At 39.6% G+C, this 14,798-nt stretch overlaps 1 protein-coding gene across 2 annotated transcripts in view; it reads right to left on the reverse strand.

Annotated features, from left to right (window-relative positions):
* LOC124408115 (transmembrane protein 132E) overlaps nucleotides 1-14,798 on the reverse strand; it is a 186,957-nt gene that overhangs the window by 9,635 nt on the left and 162,524 nt on the right. The gene's annotated exons all lie outside the window — the stretch shown is intronic.

The following is a 14,798-nucleotide window of genomic DNA, read 5'->3' on the forward strand; positions in this document are numbered from 1 at the left end:
GCCTCGGATCAACGTTTCCTCGATCCTGACGCTTATCTCAATTCCACCTCTCCTGTCATCGCTTGACACAGTCGGACGGTTGCAGGTCTTGAAGCTGACACTTGAGAGCTTGGTTCAAAAAGTATTACACCGACTTCGTGACAGGGTGAAAGTACAAGATCACACCATTTGCTTTTCATCGCCTTTGGCGATACCAGGAAAGTCTTGGTTTCGGTCGAAAATCACTTTTTGCTTGCCTTTTTTCCAGCTTATATATTTATTCAGGGCAAAAAGAAATTCTAAATCTTTTCGGGGAAAATCGAGTAGGTATTGGATTCTTATCCATTTTTACCGAGCTATGCACATTGCACATGTACATACGTACCTGCACGTTTTATTATCTATTTCTCTATTTTCATTTTGAAAATCAGATTGGACAAGAGAAAATCAAAAATGCAATTCGGGCGTAAGTTAATACTTCTAACGCTATGCTGGGTGGAAAATGTGTGTGAGTTTGGCCTGAGAATTGCTAATGAGGCAAAGCGTTACGTAACGAACTCGTCTTCCTTTCTCAAAAAAGCCAAACTATACTTGAGTGTAACTAGGTTTGCACTTAACATCCGGCTCGCGCAACAGACTTCCTAGTTATACTGTAGCCAACAAAATCCTGTGGACAAACACGCAGAAGTTTGGTACACTATAGAACTCCTCTTCCTCTTCAAACCACTTCCGTAACTACATCCTCCTTGCCAATTCGCAATCTACCCTTACCACTTCCAGACCTAGTGCAAATAATTTTTTTTTTTTTCACTTATTGTTAATAATTGTTAACGTTTTTTAACGGAGAAAAATTGAGTCAGATCCTGGAATGTACGAAGATCTTTGAAATCAAGTGGATAAATTCAATGAGGGTGTTTTTACACTGCGGAAATGATTTCGATTAATTCAGTAAATAATTTGCCAAGGCTTCAACTTTTTTTCCGTCAATTTCAGTTGATAGCGTGCGGTTGTAATTAATTCAATGACGCTAATGCCGGCAGGAGGAATATACAAGGGTGTGTATAATCACGCGTAGGACGACAAGACACCCCGTGTAATTATCCCTTTTCGTACCATAGCGTGTGTATTTATAGGCAGGCATTTGTAGGGGATTCAAATTAGCTGTAGACAGACACGTGTGTATAGGTGTAGTACAAACTACGGTTTAGCGTAGGCAGATTAGCCGGTGATTATAATCATTTTGTACATGTACAGGGTCGTTGAGCGGCGTTGCGTACCGGCTTTGATTAGCGTCGATTACTGCCGATGTTATATTCGAGTGACGTGCTGTCTCGATATAAGTTTACAGGATCTTGTTTGCTCGATGGGAAAATGCGGTTCACCAATAATTATCCTTACTTAATTCTGCGCCAGAGTGAGTTTAAGGCAGAACAAAAAATGAATTTAATCCAAAGCTCGGTCAAAGTGGAATAAGAGTTTGAAGAACTCGGTTTTATTTTATTAAAAACACTGCAGAGATAGTTCACTCAGTTTGTAGAGAATTCAAGTTAATATGCCAGGTAATATTTCATCCTCTCGTCGGATTATTATTAAGCGATTACCGCCTTCATTTAAGGGGTCTATCCAACTGACGTGCGAAAAGAAGGGTTTTCAAAAATTTTTTTTAATAAGTTTTAACTGTAATATTATTATGCTCAATGATTACACCGTCGAATTACATAAAAAAAAAAATTTCTCAAGTAATTCAAGAGTGTATATATTAAGCCTACCAAAGCCAATCAATATTTACAATTAAAACTTATTAAAAAAATTCTAGGAAAAACCCATTTTTTTGTTCGTCAGTTGGGTAGACCTCTCAAGGGGGAGGGGGGAGGGGGGGGGGAGTACAGTGAAATTTTAATAATATCGGGTTTTTGATTTTTGAAACGACTAAAAAAGATGTGATCAAAAATTCCTCCCAACAAAATTCAGATTCTGGTAGAGTATGTGTCCTGAAAAAAAAATTCAATTTTCTTCGATGAAAGCGTATGCACGCAAGGAACTTTTGAAAGAAAGCTTTTCAGCGTACTGCTCCCACGAATTCTTTGCGCATACAGTTTCGTATCATCGCAAGAGATTGAAATTTTTTTCAGGACACATACTCTGCCATAAACAAAATTTTGTAGAAAAGAATTTTTGATCACATCTTTTTTAGTCATTTGAAAAACAAAAAACTCGATATCACCGAAGACCCCCCTTTAATGCATACCGCTGTTATACTTGGGACATTTTTATATCAGTGATAAAAGAAGAGAGAAGCCAAGAACGAATAACGTGATCTTAAAAATCGTGAGCCTGTAGTTCTTTGAAAGGTAAAGATTATGTTAAAATTTCTCAAACATCAAACATTCAACAACAACGACGCGGTTTTCCACTAGATCAGGCAAACCGAAAAGTTACACAGGTGTACACACAGACATTATTCAGCTTGTATAATTAAGTGCGAAGTAAAGTGAAAGACAATTGCCGGGGCGGAGAATAAGCTGTATAGAAAGAGGTCAGGAATAAGGATATTATCCGAGGAAATATTTGCAAGTGTTGCTGCTCCGCGATTCACTTGGCGTATCTTGCGTAGGTATATCCTTAACCTACGGAGCCGGAGGAGGAGTTCGGGGGCAAAGGGGCAAAGGGGGATGTTTTATAACCACCTCGGAGCGTAAAAGAGGGGGGCTCCCGAAAGTTGAATAATATTCAAGTTTAAGATAAATTTATATCGCCTGTTTGCCGAGGGGAAATAAGCTCGAAAAAGCCCTGCGCACCTGGATACTACCACGCATTTAGCCCGACGAGATGCGAATGGCGTCGGTTTCGCACAGGCAGGCAGCGGCGTAAGAAGAAGAAGAAGTAGAAGAATAAGAAGAAGAAACAGCAGCAGGAGCTCGCTTGCAGGAAGGAATTTAAATCTTCAGCTGCAGCAATATTCGTTGAATCTTTTGATCTTTCGTTCGGCGAATGGAGCGCAAAGAGAACGCGCGTTCACCCGCTGCTGCTATAAGACGTCGCTCACTTGGCAAATTCCAGCTGCATGCTGTTCTTTATGGTACGTCGGTTGGTACCTGTGTGCAAGCGTAGGTACTTCGAAAATCAGAGTGCACGTAGTGCACCAATGAACAGACACGAGGGTAGGGAACGTCCCGCGTTATTCGCCCGGATGCCAATAACGCGAAAGCAAAAATAAGAAAAGTAAAAAAACAAAAGACCAAAAAAAAAAAAAAAAAAAAAAAAAAAAACTTCCACAGGGAAAAGCCTCTTTCAGTTTTTCCTCATAGATATACGTGTGTAAGGTGCTTACCTACACGGTGCAATAAGGGAAACTATCCAGATGCAATATCCTCAGACATTGGATTTCAACGGTCGAATAGACGCGGACACGGTTGTTTCTCTTCTTTCTATTTTCTAGAGACTTTGTTCGACATTCGTTTTAAGATGAGACTGTAGAAAGAATGTCTTTTTTTTATTTTTTTTTTCCCCGTTTTAAGCTGCTTTACGTGCATCCGATAAATGCTTGTTGAATCTATCGTAAAACAATATCGATGAAAACAAACTATAAGTTAAAATTTTTACACGTACTATTTAGACCTGTATATATATATATATTAGGGTGGCGCAAAAAAACCGACTTTTTTTTTTTTTTTGAGTCTCGTATGACAAAATGTTAGTTTTTGATATTTTAAGAGCCCACTCCAAACGACCTTGTATATATACAATATATTACACTGTATCAAAGAAATGGAATATTTTTGCAAAATTCATATCGAAAATATTGTACCAAATGATGGAAAAGAATGCTGACAAAATTCGACCTCTTGATATTAATATTAAGTGGCTCATCATCGTGATTTTCTATTTCCCATTCAAACAACATGGAAATTTTTTTTTTGTTAACTTTCGAATTTTATAACTCGTCAATGCATTAGTGTACTGATAAGACCGGAAGGTATTTTCGTAGGGAATTGAACGTTATACAGAAAAGGTCTATTACCGTTTTATGATAAATCTTCTCTTTCAAAAGTTATTTAAGATTAAAATTGAATTTACAATAAATTTTATGATTTTTCTAACTTTTCAGCGAGATTATGACACTAATCGGAAAATTTTATCGAACTTACTTGATAGAACATTTTATTTCCTTCAAAATATCTCACAGAATGTTTTAAGAATTCCTGAAAGGATCTTTAGCGATCCAAATATATATCAAGAATTTTTTAAAATAAATTTACGTTTAAATGCAAATAAGTGAAGATGCAGCATTGCACCAATGTCGATTCTAATCAACAAATGGCAGTATCGAACTGTCGGCTGCAAAACGAAAAGATCTGTGTCGTTGACTTTGTAGTAAATAGTTTTCTGAAAAATAAAATGACCCATCGTAAAGTAAAATTGTGAACGCATTGGATAAATATTTTTAATAATTTTGACACGATTTGAAACAAAAGGTCAATAAATCTAATACCTAATCTTTTTTTTTTTTTTTTTTTGCTTGGTATTTCTAAAGCGATCTTCACAGCTTATGAATTATACAATAATTTAACAAATATTCAACACATACGACTATTTTACAAGAAAATTCGAAAAAGACTCGATTTTTGGCCAAGCAATATTTTTTAGAAGAGCGAGAACTCGTGACTGCATCGGTTTGGGATTTTGGTGTAAATATAGCGCGCCGTAGATTTCGGTGAAAAATGTTGAGAGAAGTTTATTGCCTGACTCACGTCTGACTTGGCCTGGATTCTACTACTGATAAGTAGAAATCCACAAATAAGCTGCAGCGTCGAGTCTGCTCGACGTCGCGCTTTGTGGAGAATGGCGGTCAGGGAATCGCCTGCGGATCGATGTCGAGGATGAAGAATAGTCGGACGTTATTCCACTGCTCTGATGACTGAAAACTACGTTTCGGTTTTGACGACGATTTTATGCCTCTCGAATTCGTCTCTGGTTTCGTTTTTTTCTCTTTGAATTCCGTTTTACAAGAAGTCGAAGACGTCGTAACTAAATTCCCGTTACACGTAAACTTCCCGAGAAGTTTGTGGGATGGAAGAGGAATGCCGAGATTGTTCGCAAGCTTGGGTTGATATAAAACTGTTCTCCGTCACCTTGGTATTTTCATTTAGCATCGGGGAACGGGGGAAAAACACCGTCGCAGATAAATCTGAGAAAGTAAGCCGCGAAGAATTTTCGAATCTCTTTTCTCGATCGACGAAAACGAGGAAAACGACGACCTGCGATTTGTCGCCGCTGAACCAAGATTAAGGAGAAACCTTTTCTCCGCCTCTTCGCCACCTCCGCCGCCCATTTTTTGTTCCTTCACAAATAACATCGACACAATTAGAAAACTTTTCGACGTAGTTCACCGGCTGTTTTTCCTGAAACCCCAACGAAGGTTATTCTCGCAATTTTTCACATTGCGAATTTTCCGTGATATTTAGATACCACTAAGCTTTTCTTTCTACTTCTTTCTTGACAAATATATACACTATATACATAAAAATATACAATAACAAAAAATATCTAAGAAACTAAAAAATACCATAAACTTAGGGTTGGAAAAGTGATACAGAAATAAATAACTTGATTGAATGAATTTAAAAAATTTATTTCACAAATTGTGCTGGAAATTTGATAAAAACCTAAAGAAGGTCACGTTACTGTTTCTTTCTTGAAGTTTCAACCATATTAGTAGTATCGTTTGTGAATAAATGAACGAGATATTAGTCTAATTCCGAGCTTTCAAAACTCTGCCGATTCTTCAAGTACTCAAAATCATTTTAGTATTGTACAAATATTGAATTATTGTAATAGTAGCTGGAAGCAAATATATGTCACGAATAACCACAATTAAACAGAATAAGAACACTCGGTAGATTGCCTGGTTATAGAGTTACAGAATGTAAATTTTTGTTTCATTATGGATGTGAAAAAAATAAAAATCAGTACATAATTACAATTAGAAATTTCTCCCCGTGCGGCACTACAATTATACTACAGTCTGAAACAAGAATTAGTTGATTTTGTGTGTCATTGACAGTTTGAAAATCGAGAGAAAAAAATATGAGGTTCAGAAGTGGAAATTTGACGGCGGAAAGAAAAAGTTACCAACCCGTTTCAAGGCTCCAGCCTGCAGGGTATAATTTCGCGATATTGATTCGGGGCGCAGGGTGTAACGGATCGTAAATCCATGGGGGCGGCGGTACTCGAACGCTGGAAAGAAAGTGTGCTTTACTGATGACCACCCTCTTGAAACGGTGGTGGCGAATTGGGAGCGCCGCCTCTGCAACCCCTATCTAGGTGTCTGTAGTGTGGTGTCTCCCTCCCCGTCCATGTCTCTGACCCGGCGCTGTTTTTACTTTTATTAGCCCTCTGCCATAACCGTTTCTCAAAGAGGGTGAGAAGAAAGAGGCGAACTAGAGGGTCGAAGAACCACCTCCCGTAGGATGGACGGTCCTTCCTCCACTAATTCATCGAGGCAATGTTCATTCCCCATGTTACCTGCCTCAATATTCAACCCGCATCTAATTAAGGATGTAGCCGTGTCGTCGTTTGTCGAGGAAACGAACAGAAGCATGAAAATATGACGTCATATCATATTTTGAGCAAGAAAAGTTATTTCCATCGGTTCGAATTTCTAACTAAAAATACAGATTCGTGACTAACGATTTTAAAGCTCTAGAATTAAAATAAAAAAGATTCGTGATTAGGGACTCAAAACACCGCAAATTTTTATTTGATTTTTTGAAATGTTGTTATTTAAATAATTGAAAAAGTGCCGAGCCGGTCAAAGCAAAAATCTAATCAGTTCTAAGTTTGAATAATCCGCGCAGATCGAGACCAGAATTTTTTAAATCCGGTAACTCGTTTTCGAGATATTGCCGGAGAAAAAAAAATTGATCACATACATGCAGACACAGACGCCCAGGTGAAGATGGTCGGAGGTGATTTTCTAACCTTAAAACGTCGAAATGTAGTGAAAACTCAACTTGTCATTAATTGATTACAATAACTTCTTTTTTCCTCTGCCAAACAGAGAAACGATAAGTTGATTTTCACAGCTCCATGATCAAGGAACTGACTTTGGCCAGATGGGTTGTGTGTTTTTTTTATTTTTTATTTTTTGCGTTCAAAGTTTTTTGGCCGTACAGTGATCCTTGAGCCGATATCGGGTCCGTGCTAAAGTGGGTGGCATTCAATTCTTATTGTACATACCTATACCCACCGACCCTTAAGGTGCTTATCGTTAACCGGGTTTACAGGGACAATAGACAGCGGACCTTGCGCAGCCGGTTGAGCTGTTCTCTTCAGCTACCTTCGGCGTAGCGTCGACCCTCGGCTTGATATGGAATTAAACTAATTACAAGTTGGGTTAGGGTCTGAGTAATAGTCGAAGCAACTTGCTTCCGTGGGCTGTGTTACTGTTGCGCACACCCTCGGCTTCGAGCAGGCACACGACGTCCCGCATCCCACGTTCCACCCCGACGTCGACAACCCTGCGGCAGGAGATAACTAGAAAATGACTGGGTGATATGGACATTCAACCTTCCCTAAATCGCAGTCCGAAAATCTGCCATTGTTCTCGTTTGCTTTAAATTCGCCCGTGTAAAACCTCCGGGAAAGAATGAATCGGTGAAACTGAAAATTTTCCGAGATGACGATATCGCACTTTCTCCGTTATTCCAGTTAGTACAAGGTGTGATAATGGCTTTGGACTGTTGAGGCGAATAAATAAATGAAATATTGATAAAAATGTAAGATTTTTTTCTAGGTATTCAAGGTCAACGATAAAAAACATTCATGGGTGTTGACGTTTCAAATTTATTGAACGCAACTTACGTTATACATAGGCCATTTGACAACGATCGAAAACAAAAAACGAGGAACCACTTTAGCCATCTAGCATAAGAACAATTATCAAAAACCAATAGGCGTTTCAAATGAAATAAACAATCGAAAATCAATGGTATACTTACTAATTTGACATGGAAGGACCTTGGATACCAAGAAAAAAAACTCCCCTTTGAATTAAGAAGGTCGATGATTATTCAGTTTAAATATCGAAAATCATAATAAAACGGTTACTTGAAGTGACTGCAGAAAAAAATACGATAGAGACATGAAAAATTTCGAAAAGAGCTTAAGCCACGAAATTTGAAGAAATAAAGTCACCCTCCACTAACCATGATCAGATTCTACAAGCCCGCATGCCTACTACGTAGATAAATTCTAATAACGCGTATAATTAGTGGTAAAAGCATGTAAGTTTTAGCGAAATCTAATTCCGCTCATAAAATAGGGCTGAAAATGTGACGTCGGATATTACAGAGCAGGCAGTGGGGTGTAGGGTGCAGGGAAGAGACAGGCCATAAGTGAAGTTCCAAAGTTCGATATGAGTAAGTGCCTACGGGGCAGACTAGACGCTAGGCACTAGACTGTTCGAGGGTCCTCCTCATAGCCGAGGCGTTCCTAGTCTGGGTCTCAAGTTTCAGTTTCAGGAGGGAATAGTTCCTGGATAGCTTCTTCGTATCCTCGGCTCATACTCGTCCCAGCTCCAACTGCGTGCAAACATAAGACAGGAGAAGGTGACAAAGAAGTAGAAGATGGAGACGAAGAGTAAGCTGGTTGTTATCGCGGCATAGAAGCTAGGCAACATCTACCATAACTACACGCACGAATGAGATATGACAATTAATTAAGGAAATTACGATTATCCTGAGTGGCTGTGGTGCGCCATGGTGCACAGCTCCTTCTCCGACAAACAAATTTCCTAACCAGCGAGTTGTGAGCTTACAGGTAAACGTAGACGTTGTGTTGTGCTCGTTCAAGATTATCTCATCGGTGGGTTGAGCTGATTCGTAGAGGTTCAAGTAACGCGATATACGTCGTTGCATGACCAACGAGGTCACAGTTTTGCCCTCATCTTGGTCATTTGTAACTATCCCCATTAAAAGACACAGGAGGATGGAGAGCCTCGAGCGTCGAGACTTTGCGGGAACTCACCGTGCACACGTTGTTTCATTTCTCTTCAACTTTCCTCCCTTTCTTTCTTTCTCTCTCTGTCTGCACTGTGACGATCAACTTTCGACTAACGAATGGCAAGTTATCTTGTTAGACGGTTTCGTGGTGGCTGAGTACTTACGGTGTAATCTTGTTGCGACGCACTCGGGGAATGGGAACTTTTCCGTTTGTGCATCTCGTCTGTTTATTTCACAGACGCGGGAAGCTCGGTGCTCGATTGGGCTCCGAAAATTTGACTCAGTGCGATAATGACAATGCAACGATAATCGAGACCATTTCCGAAATTAATGTCACTCTCTGTAACTGCTCATCGCGGCGCGGTGTCGAAACTTCTGGGTAATTCCGAGTGCTCGGCAACATTAACGGTAGGCGGTAATTGGAAGTTTAGGAACGGCACTAACTGAGCTATTGTCTCTCGAAATCCAATGAGAATTCAACTCCGTGTTTAACAGAACCCACGTACATACCTGGTCTTTATCTCTCACGGGATTCTGGTTGCTACCCGACCGACCGACCGAAGGGTTTTAAACCCACTATTATTCATCGGGAGCGATTGCCGGACTAGTATAGCTTCCGTAAGGATTAAAGAAAATTAGTGGGAGATTCTCTTCCTCCCCCCTTTCTATTCTTCCTGCAGCTTCACAATCCTTGGGGAAATCGAAACTGTGGGAGTAAGCAAAACGCCTTCTGGTTTAAAAAAATAAAATCGAAATCGTACAGTAATAGGTATCGCAGTCGCTATAGAATGATCAGTGACTCCGTGTTTTCAGTCAAAACTCACGTTAGATTGGTTGAAGGTACCGCCGTTGGTCGAATTTGATTTAATAAAGCCCCGTTCTTTTCAAGAGATATGCATTTTCCACCTCAGTGCGAGAATTTTATTGCTATTCATTCTTTGCTGAGTGACGTATACGTCGCTGTTAAATTTTTATTCTCTGTATTTTTTTTTTTTGCAGACATCCACGCTCAAGCGAAACAGGCATTTTTTTATTGGTAAGAACAGTACCTTGTCAAGTCAAATTGGACTGACAGTGTATCTTCAACCTTACAACAACCGACTGTATATCCATTAGAGTTCTGGATACAGATTTCTACTACCGACACACTTACCGACATCTTACCCGGACTCAAACCCTTCTCCGCGTTTGAGTCTGGGTGAGATGTCGGTAAGTGTGTCGGCAGTAGGAATCTGCCTCTAAAGCTCTCATAGCTATACTACTTGTGTACTTAGGTAAAACGTAGTTTTTAAAGTTCAAACATATTGAAAGATCAGGCATGAATTTTTCGAATGATCGCCATTAAAATTTTTCACCAATCTTTCCGAAGTTGCAACTTTTGTAATATAAGTCTGTACCACTTCAATTAGAGTTTCTCCAAATATTCGACAAGTATATAATAATGCTGTAACTCATACGGTGTATCCTCTGTATATGACGGCGTGTTGTTGAAGGTCCTTTATAACACGATACGTTCGTGTAGCAGCTTTCAGACAAATTAGACTCTTCTCAAAGGATTTCTTGGGGGTGAGGTCGAGCGCTTTGCTACAGGCTTTTCGCATGCCTGCGACTACCGAGGCTTTCGGAAAGCACATTGGGTCCATTCTTTCTCTCCGGTTGCCTCCCTTTCGCACGAGTATACATCGTATATAATATGGCCAGATCCAGGCTGAAATAATATGGGAAATGACACCTTGACAGCTCTCTCATTCTCCCTATTTCTTCCTCTTGCTTTCTCCATATCTATAGCATCGCTCTTTTTCCGACAGCTCGCATTTATCTCGAAAGCTGGAATACAATAATACAGATACGGTATCGTCCCGATATATTCAGCCGAAATCATACATTTGCTCTCGGTACAAGGCACGAAGTTTGATTTATTGAGCAGGTGAAAGGATTCAATTCATCATGAATTTTACTTTCAATTTTTGTTTCATTTTCTCACTTCGCCCATCTGCCCTGGGATATTGTTGAGCTTTGTTATATACATTTAATATATCGATTCATCATCATCGAGTCAAAATAATATTTTATTGTTGTTGTTGTTTTTTTTTTTTGCGGCACAACAGGTGAAATTTTTCTTTTAAAAGATTATCCTGACCACTGCCCGAGACCCTCGAATTAGTCGTCGAATCCTCGTTAGTGTTTTCCAAAATTCACAACATACGCGCGGCCGAACAACTTCCGTTTTCCTTTTTCTTCACGTCGGGGCGAAAGATTGAGGGTAAAATAATCCTGCGAAAAGAACTCGTGCGCAGGAACGAGTTTTGCGTCAATTTCTTGAGCCAAGGATCAGTTTTTTACCGATGGATGACGTTAAAGCTGGGGGACCAATCCGGGTCATCAGCCCGGAATAGCCGTTAACTGTAGTCGTTTGGAGACTTTTTCAATAGGATGAATTAACGGTTAGTGGGGAAAACATTTCCTTTATATTCTACATTTTCCAACGACTTCTGAAGTTGTTTAAAAAACCGAGTGTATCCTGTACCCGTCATATTTTTGCAATATCAATGGATATTTTCTTTTCATAGGTATACACAAAAGGTATTTAAAACAAGCTGAATTTCTGCCTGCAGACACGAAAACCTTCATCTCTCCGTTAAAAATACTTCGCTTTACTTGACTGGCAACCCATTACCCTATGTTCATCCTATATATTATGAAGAAATATAAAAGCCGATAAGAATTTTCGCGAATTCGAAGTGATTCGAGCCTTTACTTCATGAAAAATTCATTATCTCCGATGCTGCGAGATCCAATGTAGTGAAAGTCTGATGTATAAGAGGGTAAAATCGGTATGCTTTATGCATGCCGTTGGATACGCTTTGAGTTTCCTACTCAACGATAATCATATATTCGCGGATTTAGATTTCACTGTAAAAGATAAAAAAAAAAAAAAAAAAGATCGGATTCGTTTAGGCATTGAAGAAATTTTCGTTCGTGTAACAAGTGTTGGGATGAAAGTTCCGAAAGAGTCAATCTAATCAGTCGAATAGAATCTGTTGCAGATCGATAAGTGAAGATTCCATAACTAAGTTAATGACGAAGAATTAGTTCATACAAAAATGTGATCCCCAAAAATATTTACCGAGTTCAATCCGCTGTGTAGATAAAAAAAAATTTGAAAAAATAAACGAAGTTCACAATTCTGAATAAGTTGTGTAATGATCGAACAAACGGAATATTTTGTCCTTATAATTTTTGCACAACCTTCGTCAACAACAGTGTCGATAATCTTGCGGAGAATTTTTCGAGAAGCGTTCATTCGCTCATCTTTTTCGTTCGGCGCCGCAGCGTTAGGGGGAAGCGTTCTTCATTAGCCGGGTGTTTTTGGGGGTGAGAGTCGGGGTTTAATTTCGTTCTACTCCCTCCCCCTTGTCCGCGCTCACCATAGACAAAGGGTGAGAGACGCGGGAGCAGTTAAGTTAAAGAATAGCGAGGGTTTTATTGCACCGCGGGGTGAAACGCGTAGGGGTAGAAGGATCTTGCAGAGGGTGGAGGGGCGGAAAAAACGGACGAAAAGCGACGGGCAGTGCGGGGTGTTGAGTGGAAAAATCTCGTTGCCTTTTTTTCTGTACACCCCGTCGTGTTCTCTGTGGTAATCGAGAGTGTGGAATATCGGAATCGAGGAGAAGCGGGATAGGAGATAAAGCGGCTACGTGCGAAATAAACCGATTCGTTTCCCCGGTAATTTCATCCCCGTCGAATGGACGAAACAGCGGCGTATTCTGTGAGAAAAACAGCGCTGATCCTTTCTCTGTAAAGGATGCGTTCCCCGTTTCCGCTATATCGCAATACCGCCAAAGCTGATAATGAACAACGGAAGTCAATTGCTTCGAGAGTTCGAATTGCGATGTGGGAAAATAGGTTGTAGATAAATCGAGGGTGCGACTGATCGACGGAGATTTCTTTCCAGTAAGGGAGAAAGTTTCTTTGCGCGATTGCAGAACACTTTCTTGTTACTTCTTCGAATTGTAAACCGAGTATAAAACGAAGAAAAAAAATTATCAGGGTTTCGAAAGCAGAGATTGGCCTCAAAGCAACGGGGGTGGATGTGATAAAAAAAAAAAAAAAAAGAGAGAGAGAGAGAAAATGCTTACAAATAATTTCATACCTCTCTCCGAGAAAAGTCAACATACCTTTGACTGCAAGCTTCGACCCATAAATATTTATTCATCCTACTATGTTTCATAAATTTTTAACAGATTTCATCCATATCTTTATCAAACGAATCTTATCGCGTGATCATGAACGTAGACATGTTATATCCGATGCGTGAAGTGAGAAGCAAGAAAATAAACAAGCAAAAGTGAAGTTTAGTGAAACAAGACACGGGACGTGTAAGGAAGATCGAATCCCATGTAACGTGGGTGGAGGGAAAGACGTAAGTGCCTGCAGGGTAAATTGATGCGAAGGGATTTCTCCCACGTAGGTATAGTCATATGTATGGTAGGTATATGTGACATAACCGATGGAGAAATATAGATACAGAGAGAGAGAAGGAATTCTCGATATCCGAAGAAATGGAAAATATGCATTTCCTCATCCATACTTTATCGCAGCCTTATAGCTTTCTCCAGTCTGAAGTTGAAATATTATACCTAGTAGATGTATAGAATACTACCTACCTACTCAAAGTAGGTATATGATAACAATCCGAGACATATATTACCTGAAGAGGTTCATCCCCTCGCCTCAAAAGTGCCTATCTATCATGTAGTGTTTTTTTTTTGTTTCTTTATTTTTTAATTAAAATTTTAGTTAAAATTTTGGTCAAGCTGCAGCGGTTTTACGGTGGTTTGATTAGCTCCTCAAGTCAGTAACGCTGCTGCTGCTGCTGCTGCTGCTGCTGCTGCTTTCATCTTGCAATTGAAAGCTCGTCGTCTGGTGGGATCGTTTCCAAGTCCAGAGTAAACATCGTGCAGCATAGCTTGTCGGTATACACGCTCAGTTATTTAGGTGGATCGTTACTACGGAGCGTGAATTGCAACAGTCTCTAAATTCGGCGTCATGCAATTTAACCAAAAACTTCTCCGCACACCGAACCACCAGCAGTATAAAGCGAAGAGTACTTCGACACCAGAGATGCATCGTAATTTTTACGGTACTACTACTGATCCAGCCAAGGAACACGTATTTATTTATATAATGATGAACATCGTATATATATACCAGAGATGTGAGTATTTTTGCAAAGAAGAAAAAAATAAATAAATAAAAAAATAAGCAGAAAAAGAAAAAAGAAAACAAAAACTGGTTAACAGAACGAACGAATAAAGATCGTGCTCACAGAATGATGGTTTTCCGCACTTCTGGCGTTCGGTTATACATTTTTCGATATATTTTTCTTGCTGGTATCATTCACGGGAATTTGTTATAGCACGAAAATTGTGAAGCTACTCAAAACACTCAAGTGTCTGAACGCTGCGTAGAAAGAAAAAAAAACGTCACATATCGACTGAATATACAGAGTGAGTAGCTAACGGTTGAATGATCTAACGCGCATGCGCTGAGCAGTTGTTTTGTCAGGACGACCAACATTTTTGAGGTTAAATACATCGCGCCGACCTATCAGCTGAACTTATTACGGTTGGTCAACCTGACAAAACAACTGGTTTTACTCCAGAATTTTAGCGCATGCGCGTTGGACCATTCGACGGTTAAATATACCTACTCTGTATACACACGAGAAAGGTTTTGACGCCTTTCAACTTGAGAGAGGGTGGCCACAAATTTTTGGGAAATAAGTTCTATTAATTTTTTAGGTTTTCCAGGACC

The sequence above is a fragment of the Diprion similis genome, chromosome 7 (assembly GCF_021155765.1).
Source record: "Diprion similis isolate iyDipSimi1 chromosome 7, iyDipSimi1.1, whole genome shotgun sequence".
Taxonomy (NCBI): Eukaryota; Metazoa; Arthropoda; class Insecta; order Hymenoptera; family Diprionidae; genus Diprion; species Diprion similis.